The sequence below is a fragment of the Schistocerca nitens genome, chromosome 1 (assembly GCF_023898315.1).
Source record: "Schistocerca nitens isolate TAMUIC-IGC-003100 chromosome 1, iqSchNite1.1, whole genome shotgun sequence".
Classification (NCBI taxonomy): Eukaryota; Metazoa; Arthropoda; class Insecta; order Orthoptera; family Acrididae; genus Schistocerca; species Schistocerca nitens.
In genome coordinates this window covers 959,896,917-959,912,352 of record NC_064614.1, presented here as the reverse complement: position 1 = coordinate 959,912,352, position 15,436 = coordinate 959,896,917, and the positions used below count along the sequence as shown (strand labels likewise).

Genomic DNA, 15,436 nt, shown 5'->3' with positions numbered 1-15,436 from the left:
ACAATGAATGTAGCTTCACGATTCACGGTGAAATGGCGTACAGAGCAGTTTACAAAAACATAATTTTCTTTCCCCATTTGTACAGCCTCGAGTCAAAAGGAGATGTCATGACAGACACACAGAAAAAACGGGTGGGGACAAGCGTCCATGTAAATGAGCAATCAATCATCAGTAGGAAAAGCATTCATTGCTTCGACAGCGCTATGGAACGAACAAAACATTGAAAGTGGATGCAAACGGACATAGTTTACTATTCGACTGCTTCTGCAGGACACTAATCACCACCTTTTAAAAGTTCTGTCACAAAATAAGTATCTCAAGTTCGTAACGTTTTAGAATGCCACGAATCTAGTAATATTGATCTGTAGCTTAAATAATCAATGTTGACTAAGATTTTCAATTTGCAGTGTGCGAAAAAATTGCCACTTTTCCACTAAAAGCTGATTCCCTAGCGCTGTTGTAGAAACAAATTCTTTTTCCTCCTTTACAAGATGGCAGAATGTTTTTTGCCTTCCACATTTTCGTAAACAGGATTGATACACTTATGATTTAGTAGAGAAGCTCACGGAAATAACATAATACAGAAAAAGAAACTAATGATTATAAAAGATTTTTTGTCCCTGTGTAGAATGATAAAAAATATTTTCGCTTACATTTGGACAATGGGCAGCACAGAAGATCGGGCACTTCCGGCGCCTCTTGAAAGTTTACTCGGTCATTTTTCTGGAACTGCGGTCGCAAGCAGTCCGAGTTATTGGCTACGAATTTCACTGGCTACAATACTTTTCTGGCAACTCGTAGCACGAGACCTTTGCTCATAATCTAGGTACACAGCTCTAAATTGCGCGGACAGGTATCACGTAGTAAATTCGACTACATTCAAACGCACAATCTATCAATGTTATTCACAGACTAACAAATGACGAGCAGGGGAAGATTCAAACACTCTCTTCGTACAATCGTACACAACAAAATCTGACGCCTTCGTGCGATGTTTGTGAAACTTGAAGGAATGATAATATCATTTGGACGTTGCGCACAGATAATCAGTTTGCATATTTCCTAGATGGTACTGAAGATCAGCGAATCCTGCAGGATTTAAACAGTTTTTCTTAAAGCTGAATAATCTTCTGAAGTTATAGGAAAGGCTCGTTAATGTGATACCACATTCTAAAATAAGTCGCGACACTCCGTCTAGTTTTTGTTACGCCCAGCGATAGCAGCGCCCCATGCGGCCAGCAACCGACACTTCTGAATACCATATCGGGTGAGTGCGAATAATAACGTTTATATTGATTTGTAATACAGTTTTTACAACAGGGAGCGTATGTAGTGCTATAAAAATCGACAATAACTAAAATTCCTAAGGACGTTGGGAAATACGAAACTTTGCATTGCGGGATTGTTTATTTACGATTCTCTCGTAACTCACAGACATTTGTTGAGTAATATCGTTTTCGTTTCATAACAAAAACCTGTTGGTAAACACCAGAAGAACTGATGTTTTACAGAAAGACGTCGTATATCTATGCAAAAAAGCGGAGTTTTGCTCGCTATACTTTCAGCCAAATAAGTGAATGTGGAACGAAGGACACCTAGCCTATATGGAATATAACACGCACATTGTTTAAAATACCAAATAATCCATCACAACTGCAGCGTAGACGTAATAATAAATAGTCAAAAGCAATAAAACTGTTTCCCAACACAGGATGAACAACTTTTGCTAAATCTGGGCCCCAAAGGGCAAGGATCTTCAACACGTTCGCTTTTAAAAACAAAAGTAATTACGTTTACAAAAATATTCGTGTATTAGGAAGTCGAATGAAGTGTAAGAAAGGGCGAATCATTGGACTCCATAAACAATTTTTAAGTGTCAAGGAAAGTACCTGTGGTAATAACAAGAGATGACAACAGAAATATATGCTTCTCATGCATGAAATGTGTTTATATTCCTTACTTGCAGTGGAATAAGCTGGCATATTCGGAAGTATTTCTTCATGTAATGAGTTGCAGCTTATGTCACTGAATCAGTGTGATTCGGCTGTTTTTACTCGTATTTCACGATAATTGTTACTTCTTGGTAACTTACGAATGCATGAAACACAAATATATAACTATTTTGTTAATTAATTGGAAAATAATTACAAACAAACATTATCTTTAAACGGGTGTAAGTAGCTGCTCTCACACCGCTGGAAGCGTTAGTGTCGCTTCACCTGTCAAACAGTAACAAGTTTCACACCCTAGAGCGTCTTGCCTGTGGCGATACTCATTACAGTGAGAAAACAGAACACTCTTGAGATCCGTCAGTGATGTTTTCGGATACTAGAAACAGCTAATTCTTCGTCCCTTTCATTTTTAAATTTCGCCAGATCCCTAATGAAAAATTTCTATAATAATGTGTCACATTACCAACAACTTTAATCTTGCTACAATTAAGAGCACCTTTCACCCATACTAACACAGACTCGGACTCATTTGTTTTCCGATGATTCCTGGTCCTTATTACCAACGGCATTGTAGATACATAATAAGATGTACCAATGTCTCTGTTGTACACCTCACAAATCTGAAATGTCCGATAAACAATAATTGAAAGACTCAAGCCCTATCATTTCGTCTTCCTGAAACACAGAAAAACTCAAGACTGTTTCGCAATAATATGATCAAATGGAATGCAAGCCTTTTTAAATTATTAAATGCGAGGTTATAACAGTTAATGCATTACGCGTTAGCCACACTGAACAATATAGAAAGTGTAAGATATTGTCTCAATCATTCTCTGTCTCCTCAAACACTTAGTAATGGCTGTGACATGTAATGATTTTACTGTTCCCTTCGTATCGAAATGTTACGTTATGAAATACTCTAGACGCTTTCTTGTTCAGTTTCAAAACGCATACGACCGCTTTTAGGAGTGTTTTTGGATTACATTGGTAAGAAATGTGATGTTTTTCAAAATTGAAACATCTTGAAAGAAACATTCCAGGAGGAATCGAAACTGTGCGTTTAAGTAGAACCAATACCATCTCAGCCTTTTTCGTTGAGGAGTTTCCCATAGTTCAATAGCCGTGACTGGAACACAATGGGAAAAGAACCAAGCACTTCGGTGACGCGTTCAGTTGAATCACATAAGTATTTCATGCAACTGTACGCCTTCAGTTTCAAATATCCTTTTACATGGTAGTTTTTATACCTTCCAGTGCTTTCGCAGTCCCTGGAACTTCATTCGAGTTCCGTTCTTCTATGCGTTACGTGTTACATACCGCTAACTTTTATTCTTCCTATTTCTTTCCCTTTCTATTGGGAGAGGACAGGTTGTTCCAGATCGATGCGTTATTGGGATATTGTTAACCTTAGTTTTATTTATATTCAGTTACAATAAATTTCTTGGCTGCGGCATTAAATATTTATTTAGACTGATTTGTGGAAGCCTCTCTGATTATCTCCTTAAATTCTAGAGGAATCTGCGAAAATACTCGACCCTAAGTCTATACCCGATGTCAGTGGTAGGGAAGTTTCTCACGTCACGATATGCTTGTTGTACTATGTGTAAAACGCTGGAGCAGATTTGGGAATTACGCACGAGTTCTTATCACGAGACGCGTTATGTCACACTAGGAGTAAACATTAATATCTTGTGTGGCTTTAAGCCTGCGGATGCACGATACAGAAGTTATGTGGGTTACTAGATGAAAGTACACACTCTAATCACCACTTTATATCTGGTTTCGACCTTCATTAACATGCATTCCCCACCAACGTATAACTTAGCTTCAGGAACATAACAAAGTATACTCGTGAGGAATTAAGTTAAATATAATTTGGAGATAGAATGCCCCTCTCTTTACGTCGATTAGAATAAGTCGACGTATCACATGACTACGGAAGTCTTCAAGCCTGATGCTGACCGCAAGAACTGCGATATCAGTGTATTTGTTTGTTACCAAGACGTGAATATTCGGTGCTCAGTCTCTCCGATTTCGAGCAGGCACTGGAGTTGTCACTGGCCACAATGTCACGAATGTACACTGAACACCATCTCTGAGGCAAACGGCAACCGCTTGAGTGAAATAACGATCTAGTGACAGCTATCGACATCGACTATCAAGGATTATAACAGAGGGATAGCGTAGTCCGGTGACTAAATGCAATAGGAACAGAATTTAGTTTAAAAACAATTCAACCCAACATGCGAGAAGACACGACTTTAAAAGTTAATTTTACATTATGCTCAATGACCAAGAAGGTACCCTAACAGAAAGCACAAGGAATTAATTACTTTTTCTTGGTTGCAGTGCCAGATTATTGATCGGAAGGTATCGGGTTCGATCCCCAGCCAGTCCTAAGATTTGTATCTGTCAGTTATCATTCCTTTCCTTTGTGATAATGGTTTTAATGCGAAGAGTGCTGAGTTGCAGGGTAACTTTTTCCGCGCACACTGATGCGAGACGTGCAGAAAGACAGTCAGTGAAGTTCTAGAGGGTTTCGTCAGGGATGTGGAGCCACGCCGGCTCCAGTGCCGTGACCAGCTCCGTCAGGTTTCTAGGTTGACGATACTTGTTGCGAACTGCACGATTGATGAGGTCCCACAGATTCCCAGTTGGGTTTAAAACCGGGGAGATTAATGGCTAGGGGAGTATGGTAAGCCGGCCGGTGTGGCCGTGCGGTTCTAGGCGCTTCAGTCTGGAACCGAGTGACCTCTACGGTCGCAGGTTCGAATCCTGCCTCGGGCATGGATGTGTGTGATGTCCTTAGGTTAGTAAGGTTTAAGTAGTTCAAAGTTCTGGGGGACTGATGATCACAGATGTTAAGTCACATTGTGCTCAGAGCCATTTGAGTATGGTAAACTCGTTCTGGTGCTCGGGCCAACGGCCTTGCCGCAGTGGTACCATCGGTTCCCGTCAGATCACCGAAGTTAAGCGCTGTCGGACTAGTCTAGCCCTTGGATGGGTGACCATCCGGTGATGCTGAGCACTGTTGGCATGCGTGGTGCACTCAGCCCTTGTGAGGCAAACTGGGGAGCTACTTGATTGAGAAGCAGCGGCTCCAGTCTCGGAAACTGACATATGGCCGGGAGAGTAGTGTGCTGACCACATGGCCCCTCCCTATCCGCATCCAGCGACGCCTGTGAGCTGAGGAAGACACGGCGGCCGGTCGGTACCTTTGCGCCTTCATTGCCTGTTCGGTAGAAGTTTAGTTTAGTTTCTTCAGTTCTGGTGCTCTCTGAAGCACGCACATACACTGCGAGCTGTGTAACACGTTGCATTGTCCTGCTGATAGATACCATCGAGCCGAGGAAAAACAAACTGTATGTAGGGGTGCTCAAGGTCCACAAGAATAGATGCATACTTGTGTTGATCCATTGTGTCTGCCAGAATGCCGCCCAGTGTGGCTGTGCGGTTCTAGGCGCTTCAGTCTGGAACCGCGTGACCGCTACGGTCGCAGGTTCGAATCCTGCCTCAGGCATGGATGTGTGTTATGTCCTTAGGTTAGTTAGTTTTAATTAGTTCTAAGTTCTAGGCGACTGATGACCTCAGAAGTTAAGTCGCATAGTGCTCAGAGCCATTTGAACCATCTTCCAGAATGACCTGTTCACCAACGGAATTCCACGAAAACAATCTCCAGGCTATAATGCTCTCTCCTCTGGCCTGAACCGTTTACTTTACGTACGCCGTACACGCCAACGGTCAGCTATCGAATGGAATATAAAACGTCATCCATCTGAAAAGATCACTTGTCGCCACACAGTGGATGTCCAGTTGCGGTATTGGGGCGTCCAAATTCCAGCGTCCGTCATAGTTGAACAGCAGTCTGTAAGGGTACATGAAACATACAGCAACGATCGCTGAACGGCCGTTGAGGAAGCAATGTTGGTAGTCTCTTGTTTCATCTGGGCGGTCAGCGGCTCAATAGCTGCACGTTTATTCGTCCCTACGCGTCTCCACAGCCGTTGTTCTCCCCTGACATCTGCGGCCCGTACGTAAGAAAATGAAACACCTTCAGCCGTCCTTACGATGTCTTTTATTATATGGCTGCCAGTTTCGGTGCTTCAGTGTTCCGTCTTCAGGCCTTAGTTGATGCTGAGAGGGTTAACACCATCCGTATACACGATGTATCAGAGGCCAAACTCTGTAACTGTTTTTCGCAGATTACCTGTATCCACAATGTTGTATCTCCAACTATCATCTCAATGGCCCGTGGTGACCACAGTTGCCTCGGCGCCGGTTTTGTATAGCTTTTTTTTTCTTTATTGTTTTTCGATTCCCTCCCACCTGGGGAGGGGCAGGCTGACAGCAGCTTAATACGCTGCTCTACAGCTGAGAGAAAGTTAAACAAACCAATGATGAGAGAACAAACAATATAAAAAAGGCGATAAAATGGTGACTTTGTTAATAACAGAAAAATGGCGGAAAGTTGCGGAACTCAAAATACAAACACGGCTTTGATGATGCGGATGAAGACGCACAGGAAGGAGACATGCACAATTAAAAAAACACCACGACAGTCTGATTTCTGTTCGCACGAGATAAAAACACAAGCAGCGACAGTATGGTGGCTGTTTGCAACACTGAGAGGGGACGCACAACACTGAACACTCATTTATAACAGCACTATACAGGTGACACGGCAGCAGATAGGGGGGGGGGGAGGACCCAGACCTATGAGGGGGAAAAGGGGGGGAAGGAGAGGAAAAGAAGAAAAGGGGAGCCGGTGGAGGGAGGGTACATAGAAAAAGGGGGGGTGGACGGACACGAGAAGGAGGGGGAAAGGCAGTGGAGGGGAGAGGAAAAAGAACTCGGGGCAGAAGAGAAGGGAGGCAGAGAGAGGATAGGTGGGGTAGGAGGGATAAATGGAGGGCGAGAGGGCATCACCCGGGAGGGGGAGTCGATGGAAGCCACCTTGGGAAAGGAGATGAAGGGTGTAGAGGTGAAGGGTAGGGGGGACACAACAGTGAAGACGTGGCAGGGGTCAGGGATGAGAGAGGAGAGGAGCAACCAGGGGATGAGGGGGATCAAGGCGGCGGGAGGTGTAGAGTATGCGGATATATTCGAGGACAAGGAGCAGATGGGGAAAAGGAATCAGGTCTTAGAGGATCCGCATGGGGGACGGGAGGCGTATTTTGTACAGCGCCTCTTCACCATGCACGATATACTTTAACCACAGTGGGATGCAAACAGTTTATAAACTTAGCAGTTTCGGAAATGCTTCCAACCTTGGCTCGAAAGCAAATGATCACACCCCTTTCGATATCAGATAAATCGCTCCGTTTCCTCATTACGACAATGAAAACAATGTTTTTCGAATTCTACCTCCACACTTTATATACCCTCCACTGCTACTGCTGCCACCTGGTGTGTGTGCGTGTGTGTGTGCGGTCACTGCACGTGGACGTCAAACGAGGCCACATTAATGCGACTGGACTGTGTAGTATACAAGTATGCCGCAAACTACATAATGCGATGAATTTCTTTTCCCAGTAAGGATCCCTTCGGCAGATGATGGAGATATTTGCTTGTGGGCGTTGACTGCTTGGGGTGAAATGAGGCCCCTAATACGCCTACTATTTTCTCTCATCGGTGGATGATACAGGACTTACTCTCGGCTCATGTGCATGAGTATGTTCGCTCTCAATCCTTCAGACAACGAGTATCTTCAACAAGACAATTTATCACTCAGTTGCCCCTATTTGTGTAAGAATTGTTGAAGCACTGTCATACACATGTCGCTGCCCCCGATTCATTTGAGCACATCTGGATGTCAACGCGTGAGATGCGCGTCTTGGAGACAGTTCCGACAGATTTTGGGCGGCGGTGAAACAGGCTCGAAACGCTTCTGATGTGTTCCGGACCATGCCACGGCGCGTCGCCGATGTCATTATGGCCAAAGGGGAGTTACACGCTACTAGTTAGGTATCTTCGACACAGCGCATCTTAAATATAGTCACTAGCTCATGAATGCAAGCAAGTAACAAGCTAGAAGATATGCAAATTAGTAAATTGTGTGCAAAGTCCGTATAACATTAGCATTCCTTCTTCAATTTTGACAAAAGCTTACACGTAGGGTTACGTTTGTTGAATTGGGTTGTTGAATGTGAAGAGGCCACTGGCCAAAACAATGCGCATGTATCTTTGCCTGCTCATCATTTATTAGCATGTGAATAACGTACATCGATTGTGTATCCGACTTCAGTTGAATACATACCGATGTCTGCCCGCGTAATTTGGTTATATGTACCTAGTGTACGAGGAAAAGTCTCATACGACGAGATGCTGCGAAAATACCGTCGCGTAAGAACTCAATGTTCAACAACTCAGACTGCTCGCGACTGCAGTTCGAGAAAAAATGACCCTGGAAAATGAGACGCAGCGTTACGAAAGTGCGAAGTCTACTCTTGCTGCATATCATCAAAATGCAATCGAAAATTGTTTCAGCATTTTACACGTCTTCAGCCCACCTTTGGATGCAAACAATTAGCGACAAGATAAGAAGAATTTCATTACATTCGTGATTGCAGCAGCAGTGATTAAAGGAACATCTGCATCTGATTCTCTGCTCTAAAACAGACAGCAAATACCAACGTTCGAGTTTGATGAATTCGACAGGGGTGTCTAATTATACACGTACTTTATTCAAATGTTGCCTGTGCAGAGCTTCCGGTTTGATTCAGAGACTGTAATGTTGGAAAACAATTTTACTTGTCAAGGAACAACGCTTGTGCGACACGAAGCATTCAACAGTCACATACGTCATGGTCCATATAAATCCTTGGAAAGTAGCAGAACTGGAAAAGTAGCATGCTGGAGACCACGCCGAGCCATCGCTGTTACTGAAGACAGGAGGTAGGAAGTCTAACGCCTTGTTTCCTGCAGTACTCGCTGCATAGAAACCTAACTTGTTTTGGGACACAAAGGGAACAATTGTCCTTGACGAATGTTCTGCATTTTTGGAGCAGATCAGATGTTTAGAAATTGTCGTCCTATTTCCGGTGCTCTGTGTGTGAATCGAAAGGTAAATTCAAAAATCGGATTTTCGACATGCTTACCGAACTCTGAAGTCACTTGCTTGAGTTAACTTTATGGCATTCGGTTCTTCAGTTCTCTACGAATCAAATCAATGAAGTTTGGTCTTCCTCCACTATTACTATTCGGTTGGGATATCTTCGCAAGAGTCGTATTTGCCGGTATCAGTCTGGATCACTGTTCCCCTCAATACACCTAATAAATTTAGGAGTCACTAATAACTGATTCCGAACACAGCTTCAGCAATAGAATATGCTCTCGCTGATGGAAGTTTATCACACTCTTTTCTCAATTTGCTATAACGAAAAGCAAATGTTCTGCTTGTCTGGAATATAAGAACACAGCTGCGGAGCACTGCTGGCCAATGTTAACGGCTTCACTTACTCGGGATGAGAGGGGGGTCTAAACACCTGTCTGCCCACCTGTTTAAAGTTTCAGTTTCCTTTTCTTAAATCACTTGAGACAATTTATGATTCTCGTTCAGTCTAAGCTGGACAACGACGAATACCTCTCTACAAAAAGATACTGTGTTCATGGAAATATCAATGTTCACGAAAATACCAACTACATAATGGCGGCACGGTTTCATTTGTCACTTATTGCAAAATTGAAGATAATTCTCATTTATTGATCTGTCTCAGTTTCACATTTTTAATTAGATTACTCGTTTCGATCATTCAGGATCGTCTTTGGGTCTAAGTAGTTGCGTCAGCAACCCGTCTTGTCTACTCAGAAGCACATATCAAAGTACTATATTACAAAGCTTTGCGCTTGTCGGACTGTGCAAAGGAAAACTGGTGTTTTATCAGTAATTTGTATTCTACCTAACACACGATCTTTTATGTAACACTTCATTCTTGGAAGATCCATATCTCATTTTTGTCGAAGTGTCTTACAATATTTATCAGTTCTTCTCCTCAGATATCTTCGTCAAATAACAGGATACATTCCACTGAGCCGCCATCAGGGTGAGAGACCGAACATATGCGGACACCGCCATCAGGGTGAGAGACCGAACATACGCGGACACACTTGTCTGCTGTGACGTAACATTGATTCAGCTGTCAGTTGGGACATAATCTGCTCTGTGTTGACTCAGCGCTCGCAAACTCAACGCTCCATAAGATATCGTCGGAAACGTGCGCTGACTAACAGCTGCGTAGTGTCGTGCCTCAAAAATTTACAATGAGATAAGTATCGGCGGAAATAAACTGACAGCTGCTTACTATGAGTCCACGGTCTCGAGAACACGCGTCTGCAGAAACCCAGCATCGAGATTGAAATCGCTGCAAGGCGGATGGTGATCCTTTTTCTATAAATTGCTGGTAAAATTTCAAAATCCTGTATTCAAAATAAACTCAAAAGGCTGTTCGCCGTGTCAGATATGTTGACTGTCGATTATTACACTAGAATATGAGAAACCGGGATGACGGTAATGTATGTTGCAACACATATTGAGAAAATCATCGACGATACACTCTTTCACACAACCACACACACACCCGCACACACACACACACACACACACACACACACACACACACATACAAACAAACAAACAAACAAGCCTACAAGAATTTCTGACTGAGATCGACCGTTCCAGAAATAAAAGTAGCTTCAATCGCCTTTTCAAAGGTACAGCCTGCGACTAGAGAAGTATGATAATTGGATGACAGGAACAGAAGCACGTAGAAAAAAATAGGAAGCACTTACCTGTGCGTAGTTAAACGTCATCATCATCATCAGTTATCTGCTATATTAGCAGGTCCTTTGCCTCTCCATTTTCTGCGATCCATTGCTTCCTTCTTAAGGCTGCTGTATGTTGTACCGTCCATCATGTCCTCCAGTATCTGGAATCTCTTCCTTCCTCGCTTCCTTTTCCCTTCTACATAACCTTCTAAAACTGTTTTTATCAGTCCGTCATTCTTTCTTAATATATGCCCAATACAATTTCTTTTTCTTCTCTTTATTACATCTAGTAACTGTCTTTTCTCTCCCACTCTTCTCAGTACCTCTTCATTTCTTACTCTGTCCATCCAACGTATTCTTTCCATCTTCCGCCATGTCCAGATCTCAAAAGCCTCCAGCCTTTCTCTGTCTTTTTTCCTCATAGTCCATGTTTCAGCGCCATATAGAAGAACACTCCATACAAGACATTTTATGAGTCTCTTTCTGAGTTCTCTGTCCAGACCGCTGCAGAAGATTCTCATTTTCTTATAAAACGCCTCTTTTGCCATTGCTATCCTTGTTTTAATTTCTGTGGTGCACTTCCAGATACTTAAAATTTTGCACCTGTTCTAGCGTTTCTCCATTCAGCACAATTTTTATTTCCTTATTTCCTCCTATTGCCAATACTTTTGTTTTATTAGTTAAACGTAAGCCACACAAAAGAATAAAGGGAAAACGTGTATCAACGTTGATATAGGCGGTACCTGTGGAATTATTGCACTGCTTTAGATCTTCGCTTTCAATGTGTGCAACAGCTAAAGTCATTCGCCATCAGTTGTGCTGTGTTATACACTACAGTATCAGGTGACCCCTCACAAAGAAGTGATTACCAGTGGCCCAGTGTTCGCTAGTGAGGTACACTGGCGGCAGCTGTCATTTGTGGACGTTATATACAACGAAGCACATGTAATGCGACATTTTAATGCAGTCTGTCCCACCCAAGAAGGACGAATTCTCCGTCGCGTTGCTGCATATGCCAATATCTCTACAGCTGTTTTGCATAAGTTTTGGACACGCTGCAGGGAGGCAGGCCAGTGCACAAAGCGAGTTCGACAATGTCGCTGACGTTTTGCAGCCCCACGTGAAGACCGATATCTGACCATCTCAGCGTTGCGGCATCGTACCGCGAGAGCACTGCAAGACTATCTCAGAAGGGCCACTGGAGCCGCTGTGTTCGATCAGACTCTTGTTCGAGTGCCACGCTTGACACGATAACTTCTCGCAGCTCGCCCACAGCTCTGCCGTTCCTATGTCAACTGGCAGCTTTGTCACTGGAGAAACGTGTCATTCACAGACGAGTCTAGATTTGCTCTGACAAGTGTTCGTGTGGGCTAGCGGTACCTACCGAATATTGTCCAGGGAGTCGACATATTCCGCCGAGGTTCTGTGTTGGTATAGGTAGGCATCAGTTTTGACAGCCGTACGAATCTGGTCGTTGTCCATGGTCGCCCAACAACCGGGCATTACATCGAACAGATCCTGTTGGACCATGTGTTGCCTGCTGCATACGGTCGTGGCCCTTAATTCGTTCTCAATCATGAAAATTGCAGGGTCGATGTGGCGGGAGGCACCAGGGATGTTTTATGAAGCCTGGACATTAAAGCAATGGATGAGCCGACCTAAACCCCATCCAGCATGTGTGAGACATGCTTGAAAGACGTCTCAGTGGTGGTCCTGTTCCACCGCAGACCCCCAAAGAACTCTCAATGGCTCTCATTGAAAAATGGGAATGGATACCAGAAAGTGATGTCCGGAACATTCCACTTAGCTGTCAGATGATGATAAACGCTCTCGGAGAGCACACGTATTATTGCAGCTCTCGAAGTCAATGAAAAGCACCCAAGAATTTGGGACGAATTATTGTTTCCGCCGGCCGGAGTGGCCGAGCGGTTCTAAGTGCTACAGTCTGGAACCGCGCGACCTCTACGGTCGCAGGTTCGAATCCTGCCTCTGGCATGGATGTGTGCGTTGTCCATAGGTTAGTTAGGTTTAAGTAGTTCTAAGTTCTAGGGGACTGATGACCTCAGCAGTTAAGTCCCATAGTGCTCAGAGCCATTTGAACCATTTGAACTGATGACCTGAGAAGTTAAGTCCCATAGTGCTCAGAGCCATTTTTTGACTGTTTCCACTTTGTTTTCGACACCTGTTAGTGACTTCAGTTCTTGTTATGTAAAAGAAAGAGGATGTAATAATGTTTCGTTGTGTAGCTCATTTCTGAAAGATAAGGGTATAATTTGGTAGAATATTCAATCCTCAATTATAGCGCAATAGAGTATGACTGACTCCCAGGGTCACGTTCCCCTAATTCTTTTGAGCTGTGTATGTGCCTCAACTCAATGATCGTCATTCTTAAGCAAACCACAGATTTTTGCAATTCTTTCTAGATTTTTGAGCAGTTTACGATCAACAAGATCATCAACTGCGAGCACTCATGGAGGTTATTAAGAGTCACTAAGTCTACGATCTGTAAGCCATGTGGTATTTCTTTAGCCTCTGCCACACACCGCCAGGTGGCTTGCAGAGTTTGATGTAGATATAAATGTCATGGATGATGTCACGGAAAACTGTGTAATCACGCGAGGACTGATTTGTTCCTCAAAATCCTGCGCCTTACAAATTTACTGCGATCTTGAAATATAAAACAATGTGTGTGGCTAAAGCTGCCAACTGACGAGTTTCATAGACAGAGTTCCACTCTACCAAAAGTACAGTTCGGTAGCTTTGGTACACTACATAAATGACATAGTAAATGGTAGGGTTACCCGTGGTACTGATAGAATTGATGGGGAAAGAAACATAAATGAATGTGTAAGAGAAAAAAATGGGAACCGACGACTTCCGTTTGTTTTTTTGTTTGTTTTTGGCATAATTAGAGTCCACGTCACTCAGTTTTAGTCCATTGTATATTTTATAACATTAAAGAATATGAATCGCCTTTTATAAGTAATAAAATTTAGTTGGAAATTCTTCCAGTCGATATGTGGCATAACAGCAAACCACTGCTTAATAGTATTGGTTAAAAACAGTCTTGGTTGCAATTTTTTATTTTTTTTTATTTTTCAACGACGCGTTTCACCTTATTTAGGCATCTTCAGGTTATGTCTTCTAGATGGACGCGAGAGGCACCAAGATCTGTATAACGCGTTCCCGTTCACAGTAGTAAGATGGGGGCTCAGGTAGTAAGCATAATCATTATATACAGATCTTGGTGCCTCTCGCGTCCATCTAGAAAAGATAACTTGATGATGCGTAAATAAGGCGAAACGCGTCGTTGAAAAAAAAAAAAAACGAAATTGCAACCAAGACTGTTTTTAACCAATAAAATTTAGTTGATAGCATAACTTCTGCGCTTTTATGTAACCAAAGCAATTACTTTTGATGCAAGTACAGTTTACATGCACAAAAATATGAAATATGTATGTAATTATTGTTGTTATTTTGTACTCAGTAGCATGTTCATCATGATGATCAAAGGCAAGAATTTCCTGTTATTACTGATTAATGAGAAAGCTGTAACTCTTAGGGTTTTCCCGGCGAGATCTTGACGTGTGGAATAATCGGGTCTACTGCCGGAGTGCCAGAGCGACACAAACATCCGACAGTAGACCCGATTATTCCACATGTCAATGGGAAAGCTGTTTATGAATGACAGAAATATATTTTATATAAGTTCAACGAAGTATTGAAGTGATGTTTGATATATTTTTGTTTTGCGGCTTTTTTTATTTTACCCTTTTGTTGACGAAATTGCGTTTTCTAGCTCTATATGAAAAATCCATAATGTTTACTTTATTTTTGCTACAGCAGCCCTCTGTTTTATGTTGCAAATCAAGAATTTTCGAATAAAACCTAAATTCAACTTTGACAATTTCGGTTTTGTTATAAAAACTGTATATTGTAAGTGCCGAGCGGTCTAAGGCGCTGCATTCATGGACTATGCGGCTGGTCCCGGCGGAGGTTCGAGTCCTCCCTCGGGCATGAGTGAGTGTGTTTGTCCTTAGGATAATTTAGGTTAAGTAGCGTGTAAGCTTAGGGACTGATCACCTTAGCAGTTAAGACCCATAAGATTTCATACACATTTGAACAATTTTTTATTGTTAAGTAACAGACAAGATTACTATATAGAAAAATGTCATATAGGTTTCCCAGCCCTTTATATATCCCACTCAGTTTCTAGGCTGTCCACTGCTTCCGGTTTTTAGGGTAATCTAGTGAGACATTGATAGCATACGGAAAGAAAGCGATCGTTATGAGGTAACACCCGATAGGTATGCAATACACCTAACGTACAAAATGGTCCAAATGGCTGTGGGCACTATGGGACTTAACATCTGTGGTCATCAGTCCCCTAGAACTTAGAACTACTTAAACCTAACTAACCTAATGACAGAAACGCTTTCCTTGCCATTGCTATTCTACATTTTATATCCTCTCTACTTCGACCACCATCAGTTATTTTGCTCCCCAAATAGCAAAACTACTTTACTACTTTAAGTGTCTCATTTCCTAATCTAATTCCCTCAGCATCACCCGACTTAAATCAACTACATTCAGTTAGAGGCCGGATTCGAATCTGCGACCGCAGCGGTCACGCGGTTCCAGACTGAAGCGCCTAGAACCGCATGGCCTCACCGGCCGGCCTAACGTGCAGGTAACGCGGGTACGACCTTAACAGTCCAAAG

The 15,436-nt window shown here is 42.8% G+C and overlaps 1 protein-coding gene and 1 pseudogene across 1 annotated transcript in view; one reads left to right on the top strand and one right to left on the bottom strand.

Moving 5' to 3' along the window:
• LOC126194798 (peroxisomal acyl-coenzyme A oxidase 3) overlaps window positions 1-15,436 on the bottom strand; it is a 204,785-nt gene that overhangs the window by 177,892 nt on the left and 11,457 nt on the right. The gene's annotated exons all lie outside the window — the stretch shown is intronic.
• LOC126206773 (5S ribosomal RNA) lies at window positions 4,871-4,989 on the top strand (annotated as a pseudogene).